The 14,076-nt window shown below is 44.8% G+C and overlaps 1 pseudogene; it reads left to right on the top strand.

The window, feature by feature from the left end:
• LOC133276324 (nuclear pore complex protein Nup93-like) overlaps positions 1-14,076 on the top strand; it is a 66,079-nt pseudogene that overhangs the window by 26,836 nt on the left and 25,167 nt on the right.

Here is a 14,076-nt window from a genome sequence, read left to right as displayed (position 1 = left end):
TTTGCTGCTTCAGTTGGGGATGAAGAAGGGGAGCAATATGTACTGTTCAACTTGCTTACTTTCAATATGTTTCAGATTTATATTTATTATGAGAAGATAGTGAATGAATATCTGCAGCCTAACCTGTTGGACCTTTGTGCTGCTGTTGCAGAACTGGATAATAAGGTACTGCCAGTAAGTTAACATAAGGAAATGTATTTAATCTGGTTTCAGCTGTGATTAACAGCCTGCTGACATTGGTGGAAAAATACTGATATTCCAAAACAAATTTCATGGCTTCACAGAAAACACAGAGCCAATACCAGAATTGTCTCTAGTACAGCAGGGCCCACCTGTGATGTACTTGGTCATGGAGAAAATATCTTAACACAGTGAAAAAGAAATGATCCTGGTTTCACCCATCACAAATGATGAGCTGTTGGGAAAAAAAAAATGTTTTTCATGTTAAATAGGTTCTGTTGTATTTGGTTTTCAAAATGTGATCTCTTAATACCTTTTGAACGTATTTTAGTTGTAGGTGAAGGGTCTTCAATTAGACCCTGCTAGAGCTGAAATAGGCTCCCTTATCAAAGTGTAAAGCCCCTAGGATTGACTTTAAACCAATGATCTGCCTGTTCTTTTTTTCTACTCCTTTAATTGCATTGCTTTGATCCACCATAAAACAAATCCCAAAATGCACAAACCTGGCCACCTTTGACAAATGTCTGGAGGAGAATACTGCAGGAGGGTCAAGTCATGAAAAAACTTAGCAAATGGGGAAAGCAAAAAGCTGTTCAGAAGCTGAGGGACAAATGCTTCAATCAGATCTGAATTACAGATGTGCATCTTTGAACAGCTGTGTTCATTTTGCTGGGGACAAGATGGTGAGTTTGAGTCTTCTTGCTGCTTTGAAGCACTGATATCAAACACCTGCCCTTGCTGAAGCTAGCAGTGTTACTTCTCAGAATTTTGCTGTTGCATCAGGGGTGCCCTAGTCTTGCAGAGACTGATATGATCTGTCCTTGTAAATGAGCAGACTTGGATGGCTTTCAACCTTTCTTCAAAACTGAGTCTTTGCCCAAGAGATCAGTGCCCTTTAGATATTTCTTTGTTCACTTGATAGCACAGCTTTCCAATGGCAGCCAGAGCAATTGCTCACTTGAAAAGCTGATGCTACTGTGGTATTTATTGAGTGGGAATTCTGAACTGGAAATGAGCAAGGAGGCCGAGCACCAAGTACACAGCCTAGGTTTGGAAATCGGTGTTGATCCTGGGTGACAGTGGAAGGTTGTCACGGTTTAAGCCCAGCTGGTAACTCAGAACCATGCAGCTGCTCTCTCACTCCCCCTTTCTTCCCCCCCTCCCCCAGAGGGATGGGGAGGAGAACAGAATGAATGTAAATTGCACAGGTTTAGATAAGAACAGTCCAGTAAATAAAGTATAATGCAAAACTACTACTACCACCACTAATAATAATAATGATAAGGGAAATAACAAGGGGAGAGAATATAAAACTAAAAGGGGAAAAGAAAAAAACAGCAATAAACCCAAGTAATGTGCAATACAATTGTTCATCACCCACCGACCGATACCCAGCCCGACCTGACCAGCAATATGGGCATTCCAGCTAACTCCCCCCAGTTGATATACTGGCCATGACGTGCTGTGGTATGGAATACCATTTTGGCTCTGTAGGTGTAGGCCAAGCCCCAGCACATTGCAGTAAGTTGTCCCTCTCTGGTATTGACAGAATGACAGCACACCTTGTCTAAGTGTTCTGCTAATTTTTCCAGATTTCATGCTGGTTTTGGCTGAAATCTTTTCATATATTCTGCAGCTCAGTCAAGGTCCAGGATTGAGAAGTTACCTCTTCTTCTTCCTCTTCCTTCGATTCTTGTACTGTTTCCTCTCGTTCAGATGTCACCCCCTCTAGTATGTGCATTGGGTCTTCATCTTCCTTCATTACAAAAGTTGCTCTTCGTGCCTCTTGTTTGCTTTTCCCCTTGTTTATAGGGGCAACTGATATTGGCACAGATTGATCCTTTGGTTCAGCTGCAGTGTCTATCACTGTGGTTGGAGTGGCTGAAGTGCTTGTCACTGGGGTTAGAGTGGGTGCAGTGTCTGTTAGCAGGGTTTGAGTAGCTGCTGTGCTTGTCACTGGGGTTGGGGTAGCTGCTGTGCTTGTTGCTTTGGATGGATCTGCTGCATTGTCTTTTGCTTTGGATGGATCTACTGCATTGTCTGTTGCTTTGCTGTCAGATCCAGAGACATCTTTCTCCTGCTCCTTATAGAATGGGGCTCTGTAGGCATAGGGCAAACCCCAGCATGTTGCAGTGAGTTGTTCCTCTCTGGTATTGCTTGGACGTCAGCACACCTTGTCTAAGTGTTCTACTACTTTTCATGATTTCACACTTGTTAAGGGGTGAAGTTCCAAAGCACTGGAGAGGCCCACTGGCCCAGGTGCTTACCCATACAATTGGTGTTGATCCTGGGTGACAGTGGCAGGTTGTCGTGGTTTAAGCCCAGCCAGTAAATCAGAACCACTCAGCCGCTCTCTCACTCCCTCCCCCTTCTTCCTCCCCACTCCTGGAGGAATGGGAAGTAGAATCAAAAGAATGTAAACCCCATGGGTTGAGATAAGAACAGTCCAATAACTGAAGTATAATACAAAACTACTACTACTATCACTAATAATAATAATGATAAGGGGAGAGAATATAAAACTACAAGGGGAAAGAAAAAGCCAGTAAACCCAAGTGATGCCCAATACCACCCTGTGCTGATGGCTCACTGCCTGCCAACCAATACCCAGTTCACCTCGAGCAGTGACCTGAGCCTTCTGGGTAACTCCTCACAGTTTCTCTACTGGGCATGACATGCTGTGGTATGGAATACCTCTTTGGCTAGTTTGGGTCAGGTGTCCTGTCTCTGCTTCCTATCAGCTTCTTGTGCCCCTCCTCACTGGCAGAGCATGAGAGACTGAAAAGTCCTTGATTGGGTGTCCTGAGTTCAGCAGCAGTCATTTTTTCTCCTTCTTGGTAGCTGGTGCAGTGCTGTGTTTTTGACTTTTGGCCTGGGAACGGTGCTGATAGCACTGATGTTTTTAGTTACTGCTCAAATGTTTGGTCTGGCCAAGGACTTTCTGAGCCTCATGCTCTGCCAGGGAGGAGGGGGAGGCTGAGAGGAAGCAGAGACAAGACACCTGACCCAAGCTAGCCAAAGAGGTATTCCATACCACAGCACGTCATGCCCAGGGAGGTAACTGGGAGTTACCCGGAAGGGCATGGGCTCTCTTTTGGAGTCGGGCTCATTTTGACGGGTGGTATCATATTCTCTTCCCTTGTTATTTTCTCTTATCATTATCATCATTGGTGGTAGCAGTAGTGATTTGTGTTATACCTTAGTTACTGGACTGTTCTTATCTCAACCCATGGGAGTTACATTCTTTTGATTCTCCTCCCCATCCCTCCGGGAGCAGGGGGGAAGGGAAGAAAAGAAAGAGGGAAGAAGGGGGGGAGTGAGTGAATGAGCTGTGTGGCTGGGTTTAAACCACAACATTGGGGTAAGCATTACTTAGCAACAACTAAAATATTGGTGTGTTATCAGCTTTGTTCTTAGACTAAGGTCAAAAACACAGCACTGCATCAGCTACTAAGGAGAAAAATAACTGTTACAGCTGAACCTAAGACATTATAACAAGATTGTTCTAGAAACCTTATTGAAGGCACTGTCATTTTCATTACAAACTTTTTAATGATACACAGTATAATTGACTTGTGGTTTTAATCACAGCTGTTAAAAGGTACTGTTCCTGCATATTTGACAAACAATGTGAAAAAAACAAAGTCTAAGAACGCTTTATTGATTCATTTCTGTAAAATTTTCTACAAGAGGGTACAAGAAATATCATGACAGAGAACATTATAACGGTACGTCATGATAAAGATGAAAGTCTCTCCTGAAAGACTTCATGGTACAATAACTTGCTCCCTTTTTTGTTATTCACCCAAAGTATTCCCAAGTCTTTGTGAGCTCTCTTTTTCTGAAGTGAAGAAGTAGCAGTCAGACAAAAATGGCTCATCTACCCCAATATTAACATACCCCTAAAGAAGCTGTCATCCTGCACTTTAATTACATGTTTAAATTCACATGTGCAAAATCTTGACCTAGAGATGTAAATAGAAAGTGCAAGAAGTATCAGCCAGTGCTTACTGTCACTATGCTTTTGCTGTGAATGTGCACCTATTAAATTGATTTGTGTCCAGCTTTCCTCATACAGGGAAAGATGGGTTTCATGTCTTTTCTGACACTCTTTATTTTACTCTTTTTCCCCTTAGACTGTCTCCTGCTGTTACCATAAAAGTTGGTTGGAGAAACTCTCTAAGACTCGATTTGGAGTTTTAGAAAGCAGCATTCTTTATTGCAGCACTGGCTGCACACGCAAATTGTTTCACAAAGGTGAGTGCACCCCATGCTTGCCAGCAGCATCTCTATATTTAGCATACTCATGCATATTCACAGATTTTACAGAGAATTACATATTCAAGAGATGTCCAGGAACTAATTGTAATATTTTCATCCTAATTACGCATGCTCTTTCTTGCTGAGTGGGGGTCTCTGGAGGTCACTGATAGTCTTCCTCACTGTGTTTACTGAATGACTTTAGTGCTTGCACATGCTCACAAGGCCCTAGTGCTGAGTTAGCAGTTGGTATGTCCTTGTTTCTGTTCTGTTCCACTCTTGCTCCATGTTGGGTGCCACTCTGATATCTTGAAGGCTGGCATCCTTGGTCTTATTTACTGTCTCCTTAGTTGTTATCAGTCCAGTGATGTTCCTTCCCCCATCAGCCAAACGTTACTTTCTCTCTATGTGTTAGCAAGTTAGAACAGTTTGCTGTATTCTACTATGTTAGTTTAAAGACACACACACTATTGTTAGTTAAAACCTATGATTTAAGCCTACACTGTCACAGAAAATAAACTGCATCTTCACTACAGACAAGCTCTGAGAAATAACACTGACCCCTACAAAAGGGCTGTTTACTGTATTATTTGCCATTGTGACATTACAGATAACCAGAGTGAAGTTGCTGATAAAACAGAAGATTATCTTTGGCTAAAATTAAGTGTGGTGTTGGGGTTGTGTTGGTATTTGTTCTTTTCTTTAAGAACAGGTCTAAATGGTATTGCATTTCTGCAGTGCTCTGCTAACCTCCCTGCTTCTAGGTGGAGTGTTCTGCATATGACTTGACCTTGGGGATAGTGAAAAGCTGGGAACCTGAATCACAGAGCTTCTCTGTTACCATCTGTGCTCTCAGGTGTTAATTTGGGGACATTTGTCTTTGGAAGTGTCATGTTCTACATTTGACACTGATCTTTGTCAGCTGTTTTTACAAGTAGTGTTAGCTTACTGCAGTGAGGATCTTTCTGAATTTTCCTTTCTGGATGGATTATGGCTGAAATGTTGGTGTCCTTTGGAAGAAAACACTGTGTCCTAGGTTCAGCTATAGCAGTCATTTTTCTCCTTCTTAGTAGCTGGTGCAGTGCTGTGTTTTTTACTTTCAGCCTGGGAACAACCCTGATGACACCGATGTTTTTAGTTGTTGCTAAGTAATGTTTATTCTGACTAAGGACTTTCTCAGTCTCACACTTTGCCAGGGAGAAGGGGAAGCTGGGAGGAAGCAGACAGGACACCTGACCTAAACTAGCCTAAGGGGTGTTCCGTGCCACAGCACATCATGTCCAGTATAGAAACTGGGGGGAGTTACCTGGAAGGCCAAATCGCTGCTCAGGTTGGGCTGGGTATCAGTCAGTGGGTGACGAGCAATTGTATTGCGCATTACTTGGGTTTATTGTTGTTTTTTTCATTTCCCCTTTTAGTTTTATATTCTCTCCCATTGTTATTTCCCTTATCATTATTATTATTGGTGGTATGTTCCAGATTCATAGGATTCCCACCCCCCACGTCCATCCCTGAAAGAGGTTCGCAGTATCACAGTATCACAGTATGCTAGGGATTGGAAGGGACCTCAAAAGATCATCTAGTCCAATCCCCCTGCCGGAGCAGGAACACCTAGATAATGCTACACAGGAATGTGTCCAGGCGAGTTTTGAATGTCTCCAGAGAAGGAGACTCCACAACATCCCTGGGCAGCCTGTTTCAGTGTTCTGTCACCCTCACTGAGAAGAAGTTCCTTCTCAAGTTTAAGTGGAACCTCTTGTGTTCCAATTTGTACCCATTACCCCTTGTCCTATCATTGTTTGCCACTGAGTAGAGCCTGGCTCCATCCTCGTGACACTCCCCCTTTATATATTTATATACACTAATAAGGTCACCCCTCAGTCTCCTCTTCCCTAAACTATAGAGACCCAGCTCCCTCAGTCTTTCCTCATAAGGGAGATGCTCCACTCCCTTAATCATCTTAGTTGCCCTGCGCTGGACTCTCTCCAGCAGGTCCCTGTCCTTCTTGAACTGAGGGGCCCAGAACTGGACACAATATTCCACCCAGTGTTTTCTGCTAGGTGGCTGGTGAAGGTCTTTAACTTTTGTATTTGTGCATATATTGAACTAGAGTGGTCACTTAAATTCATGCAACATAACCCGTCAAAGTCTTCACACCCATGCTTATGTACTAAAAGCAAAAAATCAATTGCTGCCCTATTTTGTTTTGCACTATCAAGGTGGTGAGCACTTTGGCTTCAGTTCTTCGCAAATTTTTAACAAGCCTCCAGATGACATGGAGGGAAAGCAAAGCAAAGCAAATCAGTGATGTCCAGGCTCCAAAAACAAGGTTTCACCAATGCATTGTTCAGATGTTCTGGGAGTCTTGGGAACCTGGAGATAGATGCTGTTACTTCCAAAGACACAGTCCTTGGCTTTCCTTATCCCCTTCTCTGCTTAAGGAAGGAATCTTAAATCACACAAGAGCAGCTTCTTGACATTAGCCTTTGAGAACAGAAGGTTCAAATACGATAGTTATTTATTATGTTATTATTACTTATAATAGTTACTTTTGCTTTTTTTTTACTGTGAGGATGATGAAACCTACTTTAGATGACCCTGCTTGAGCAGGGGATTTGGACTAGATCATCTCTCGTGCAAACCACGGGCTGCTTGACCTGCCCTTCCCTCCTGGATGGCTCTCTTATAACAGAGTAGGCCATCCCTCACATCAAGGTCTGGAATGGCATGTGTCCCCATCACTCAGTGCCTGCTGGGTTGCAGCCAGCAGCAGAGTTAAAGGTTCTTCTTGGTGGCAAACACAGAGGCCAACCCAGTCTTGCCCTTGACTATGGTAGGAGGCATTTGGCCAACCTCAGTCCTTGCACCTTGTTGCCAATGCAGTTTCACCTGCTTCATCCAGTAACAAGTCACTACTATGGCAAAGCACACACATTTACATTAGCAGAGTAACTATTACAGGGTGCAGCAGCATGTTGAAGATGCTGATGACAGCGGGGGACCAGCCAAAGAAAATTTCCCATCAGTGGGTTCTCCCACCCTCTTAAGTTGTTCCATTACCTGCTTTATAACACTACCATCATATTAGAATCTTTCTGGCTTCTGCCTTAGCATTTTCTAGCAGCTGCTGTAAATTTGCATGCTCTAACATTTCTTTTACAAGTGACAAATCCATACAAGGTGTAGTCTCTTATTAGCAACTGGCTAGTAAATACAGGTGGTTTATACACAAAATCACAGCCTCTAATAATAGCTACATCGCAAGCACACATATTAGAGTTGGTAAACACAGTCTGGTTATAAACTTCATTGATTTACATGTATTTACAGCAGAATTAGCTACGATGATTGCTAAGTAAGCCATTGACTGGAGAGGGATTCACGCCTACAGCGCTCATCACAATATTGCAGTTTGATGTAGACATTTCATTTGTCCCCAAGTGATGTTTTGTGAATCATTCCTTTTTCTCTTCCTCTGTCTCATTCTGCTCAGGATCTTCAAGGTCAGCTCCTGCAGCTGAGGCATCAGGTTCCTCAGCTTGTCTGTCCAGCTCATGGTATGGCTTGACAAACTGTAGGTGGCCACCACCAACCTGTAGGTAGGAGGACACAAGCATACCCCCTCCCCCAGGTTATCAGGTCCACTGGCCCTTCCCGTTTCTGTGGGCCCAAAGGATCACAATACCACATTTGCCTTTAAGCCACAAGGATTTACACCCATGGCAAATGAGGATTGAGCTGTTGACTGACAGTCAGGGAAAGACCTGACAATTTGCTTTGCTTGAGAAGAAGACAGGTTAAAGTGTTTCTTTAAAACAGAGGTATTCTGATGAAAAAAGGAATGTGAAGCAGCTGCAGAAGTAAACTGCACAGCGTTAACAGTCAAGGAGTGTGCTGTGTCATTACCCACAGTTAACGGGCCAGGTAGGTTGGAATGCGACCTGATATGACCAATAAAAACAGAATAATTACTGCAGCAGCCAATACAGGAGCTCTATGAGCCTCAACACCGACATCCTGTAGTGCCCCAACAAACTCATCAATGTCTGTAAATTTTTCCTCTGACTGGGGCTAACGCAGTCCCGCAATCCCCACCTGCACTCTCATATGCTAGCCAAAATAAAAGTGCACAAGCAACCCCATGACCATCAGTCTGCCTTTGTATAGCATTGTCCAATCGGTCTAGAAAAGACACATAGGGCTCCTGAGACACCCCCCCCCCCAGCGAACACCCATGAAAGAAGTAGTCTTCCCCCACTGCCCTGATCCAGGCACTCGCCTCCAGGCCTGAGCAGCCACACAGGTGGCCCACTGGAATACCAGTGTGTTTAGATCTGAACTATGAAGCCAAACAGAAACCACATTAATCACAGTGACTGTCTTTAGTCACTATAAATTCCATTCTATAAACAATCACTCCTCAGGCTGTTTCCCAGCCCAACCTTGCACCCATGCACACAAACACTCCCTGGCCTGCTCAAGACCCAGGTGCACTATCAGCAATTATTCTTCTTCTTTAATCTTCCACATAGCAGGAGCAGGACAGCTTGCAGTTTTTTATATCTCCTCCTTTCCACCTCTTCCCTTATCGTGAGCCGCTTTGTCCAAGCGCAGGCCCTGTAAATCCCCTAATTGGCTTAGCTTTTCAGTCATTTGTTCAATGGGGTTTCCTTGTTCTGATAGTAGTATAGGTATAAGATATGCCTTCCATGCTGGTGGACATCCCTCTAAAAGTGTGTTGTGTATTTTGGGAATTAAGGACTGTTGCATATAAAGCTCGGGAGATCCCACTAAGACAGCTAGTTTCATGCCCTCTGCTTTAAGCAATTGGCAGGCTTGCCGCAGATTGGTCCCCTCTTTAGCCGCAGGGGGCCAGGCACCATCATTAGTATATCGATCTGACATTCCCTCTCCAGCTACTGCAATCATGGTGACATATTGGTCGCCTATGTGACGTAATGCTGATTGTACATACAGATCAGAGGTGAGTCCCATGAGTTTTTTCGCATCTACTCCATATAGTAGTAACACAGTATCAGCTCCTTCCTCCATGAGGCGAACCAGCCAGTTCTGGGGTTTCTCTCCTGGTCTCTGCTTATATTTATCCAATAAGTTACTAATCTCCTTAGGACTATAGTCTGTCAGTTCGTCTGTTCTTACATGTCCATTTGCTCTGGTAATCATCTTACATTTGAACACAGGAGCTGCATGGGCTCCTTCCTTTTTCACGTCTGCTTCATCTTCAGTATTTGATTCTGACTCACTGGTACCCGGAATATCTCCATTCCATGTCTCTGGGTCCCAGTTGGGATCAGATACAAGGGCACGGACCTGTGGCCTCACTGCCTTCTTATCTTTTTTATTGCTCCGTTTTTTAGCAACGCGAACAGTGTATTTTTCTGCTAGGGTGTCACATTTTTTCCCAAGTCTCTCACCCTGCTCTGCAGCAGGTACAAATGCCTGCCTCTGCAACAGCACTTCTGCTTTAACTATTTCTAGCTCAGAATGTAAATCTGCTATTTGTTGCTTCAACTCTGTGTTCTTATCTATCATGCCTTTGTAGGCAAGCAGCAAGCAGCCTGTCATGTGTCCGGCATGACTCAGTCGCTCCTTCGAGTGGGTATGGGGGGTTTCTAAAAACTCACCCCAATACTTTAACACTCCCATGGGGTCCTTAGCTCCTCACGGTTCAGGTCCTACATTAGTGCAAGTCTCTATTTTATCCCACAACATGCTCCATGGTTCCTGCATCCACCCCAGCCTCTCCAAAGCAGGAGCCATGGCCTGAGGCTCTTTCCTATGAAACATAGTGATAGTATCTTACACAAAAACCTTAAAGCAACCCTGACAGCACACATACACACACACAGACCAAGCCCTGTTTTCACATCCACAAAGACCAGCACCTCTTGGTGCAGCTACTCACTCAGCTGACCTGTTCTCAGTCCACAGTGTTTGTATTATGAGAATCCCATACTCATTGCCAATTATGTTCCAGGCTCGTAGGATTCCCATGTACAAAGACTGGACACCAAACACAATGTAAACAATCAAATGCTCTAGTCTATTTATTGAGGTATTAATGTGAAGCAAATATATATGTATTAATGCGAAGCAGGTTACATACATGCCAACCCCTGGTTGAATGGGATACCGCCGAGCAGGAGGAGATGGAACATGTTGCCTGGTCAGAGTGGTGGTAGGCAGTGCATAGTCAGGGTGTCCCCTGAATCAAGATGTGCATCTGGCCTTCTTACCCGTCCATCCCTGCACAGGTCCTTATATCCCCCCTCGGTTGGAGTGGAAAATTACCAGTTGCAACATCAGCGCACACATGGCCAGCGTGGGAACAGATGTTTACTGGCATAAGACTCCCTTTTCCTAACAGCAGTGTTAACTCCCCTATTTTCAAGGTTATGTTCCCACAACCCATGACAAACAGTACTTTACTATTTTTGGGTGTTTCACCATGAACCATCACTGACACATGGTATCAGTAGTAGTTTTGTGTTATACCTTAGTTACCGGACTGTTCTTATCTCAACCTGTGGAGGTTACATTCTTTCGATTCTCCTCCCCATCCCTCCGGGAGTGGTGAGGGGACGAATGGGGGGAGTGAGTGAGCGGCTGCGTGGTTCTTAGTTACCAGCTGGGCTTAAACCATGACAGCTCTTTGTGGCACCCAACATGGGGCATGAAGGGTTGAGATAGCGACAGATCTGACCAGAGCGTGTCTAACTGTATTTGTGGTAAGCATTCATTGTTTTGGATTAATAGTCACTCATCACAATGCTGATTTATTGGCTCTCAAAGTTGTTGCACTTGATCTCAGAGTTTCAGCATGTCATACCTTACTTACAGCCAGAATTTGCTGTTTTAGTGTTTATTGTCTAGGGGGCCTTGGCTAATGTTCTTGTTTCGCTGCAATTTATGGTAATGACTTGTAATACAATAGACTCATTGATCATGAAACTAGTCTGGCTTGAGTTCCCAGTGTAGTCATTACCTCTGTACTCTGGGAGGAATATAATGGAAGTGTTTAGCAAATACACATCTTTTTTTTCCCGCCTTGGGGGGTAAGCCTTTGAAGGAGACATTCCCTTACTCCCCAACTCCCCCACCAGAATATTTACAGCATCATTTGAGAGTTCTGAAGGTTTTGGATGGCCTTTGAATATCCTTGAGTCTTGCCTGCTGATTATGATGGGAATCATCATGTTGACACCCATACAGAGTGTGTTTTACCCACAACCATTTCATCTGATCTTGAAAGTTAAGCAGGGTTGTGTTTGGGTCTTGTCTAGGGTTAGATGATGATATAGGGGGCCAAGAGATTTTCTCCGAGGCTGGACAGTCATGAGTGGCAGGGTGTGAGAGATAGTATGGGCATGTATCTAGGCAGGTGGGCCCCTTCAGTGCTTTGGAACTTCACCACTGAACAAGTGCAAAATCCAGAAAAACTAGTAAAACACTTAAATGAGGTGGAGGTGAGGGATAATCAGGTTTACTGGACTGTGTGGATCAGATGACCTGACACATCAGTCCCACAGAAGTATAAGGCTCCAGTAGATACTGGTGCACAGTGCACCCTGATGCCATCAAACTGTCAAGGGGTGGAACCCATCTATATTTCCAGAGTGACAGGAAGATCCCAGGAGTTGACTGTACTGGAGGCTGAAATCAGCCTGACTGGGAGGAAGTGGCAAAAGCAACCCATTGTGACTGGTCCAGAGGTTCCATGCATCCTCTACCTCAGGAGAGGGTACTTCAAACAAATAAAATGTACAAGTCTCTGGGAAAATCGAACTGTACAATGGGCTGTTAAAAACTACACTGAGAGCAATGGATGGTGGGACTTTCAAACATTGGGATACACATTTACCAAAAGCTACATGGTTATTCAGCACTAGGGGATCTGCCAACAGGGCTGGCCCGGCCCAGCCCAGTCAGAACTTTTACATACTGTAGAAGAGGATAAAGTTACTGTGGTGCACATAAAGAATTTGCTGGGAAAGACAGTCTGGGTTATTCCTGCTTCAGGTAAAGGCAAACACCATTCATGGGATTGCTTTTGCTCAGGGACCTGGATATACTTGGTGGGTAATGCGGGACTCTTTCACGGACACCCCCTTTTTGTGGGGAAAGAGCTTGCATGCCCTTGTGAGGTTGGGAGCTATGCTGGTGGTGTCTTATGCCTCCGGTAGGGTCTCCCATACCAGACAGGTGTCAACTGAAGGGTCAGACAAAGTGTGTCCATGGGCAGGATGGGCTCACTAGCCTTCGGGCAACCATCCTAGGAGAAGGACAACTCTAACTTCAAACCCAGGCAGAGGAAGCTTGTATAGCCCTGTAAGGCCATCCAAGAGAAGGACACTCTAATCAAACATATGACCTGAGACTTTGCTGTCACCATCCAAGCTCACTAGGCCCTGGCAGAGGTGGGGTGTAAAGGGTGTAAAGGGTGGGGCCACTTCTGCGCACGCAGTGCCTCACCTAAAAAATCCACTGCACAGGCCCAAAGGGTTTACTCACACTTGCAAAGCCCTGTAGCGACAGGCGAAGGACAAAATGACAGGTGATAAGGTACACTGGAAGTCGCAGACAAAGCTCTGCATGGAGGCAGTTCAGGACATTGCTTGCTCGAGACTGACCCAGGAGATGACAGTCTTGTTTGGCAACATCCTGAATGACCAAGCAGACTTTTTTCAAGGAGAACACTGCTTGCTCCATACGGAGAGAGGCATAGAAAAGGTGGCCTAACAAAGCTCATGTCCCCCTCCACATGGTTGGCTAGCCGTGGCCAATGGGCATCTTCCATTGAGGTCAATTAAAGAAAAAGAGACAAAGGCATACACCTGCCTCCAAAGGTGTGTCCAGATTGACACTTGCATGTTGGAAAATCATAACCATGCTTGATAAAGTGAACAGTGGGCATCCTGAGCACTGTTCTGCCCTAATTGCCCACAAATTGTCACGACTTAACATCGATATTGCTGCTCTCAGTGAATCATAGAATCATAGAATAGTTAGGGTCGGAAAGGACCTTAAGATCATCTAGTTCCTACGCCCCTGCCATGGGCAGGGACACCTCACACTAAACCACCTCACCCAAAGCTTAGTCCAACCTGGCCTTGAACACTGCCAGGGACAGAGCACGCACAACGACCCTGGGCAACTAGTGCCTCACCACCCTAACAGGAAAGAATTTCCTCCTTAAACAGGGGAAGTTTAGATGGATATAAGTTTTAACCCATTACCCCTTGTCTTGTCACTCCAGACCCTAATGAAGAGTTCCTCCCCAGCATCCCTTCAGACCCCCTTCAGATAATGGAAGGCTCCTATGAGGTCTCCACGCAGCCTTCTCTTCTCCAGGCTGAACAGCCCCAACTTTCTCAGCCTATTTTCATACGGGAGGTGCTCCAGTCCCCTGATCATCCTCGTGGCCCTTCTCTGGACTTGTTCCAACAGTTCCATGTCTTTTTCATGTTGAGGACACCAGAACTGCACACAATACTCCAGGTGAGGTCTCATGAGAGCAGAATAGAGGAGCAGGATCACCTCCTTCTACATGCTGGTCATGCTCCTTTTGATGCAGACCAAGATACAGTTGGCTTTCTGGGCTGCTAGCGCACACTG

This window comes from Pezoporus flaviventris, unplaced genomic scaffold, assembly GCF_033815535.1.
Source record: "Pezoporus flaviventris isolate CSIRO_AGI_PZ_B2104156 unplaced genomic scaffold, CSIRO_AGI_Pfla_v1 ptg000044l, whole genome shotgun sequence".
NCBI lineage: Eukaryota > Metazoa > Chordata > Aves > Psittaciformes > Psittacidae > Pezoporus > Pezoporus flaviventris.
This window is presented reverse-complemented; position numbering and strand designations above follow the sequence as displayed.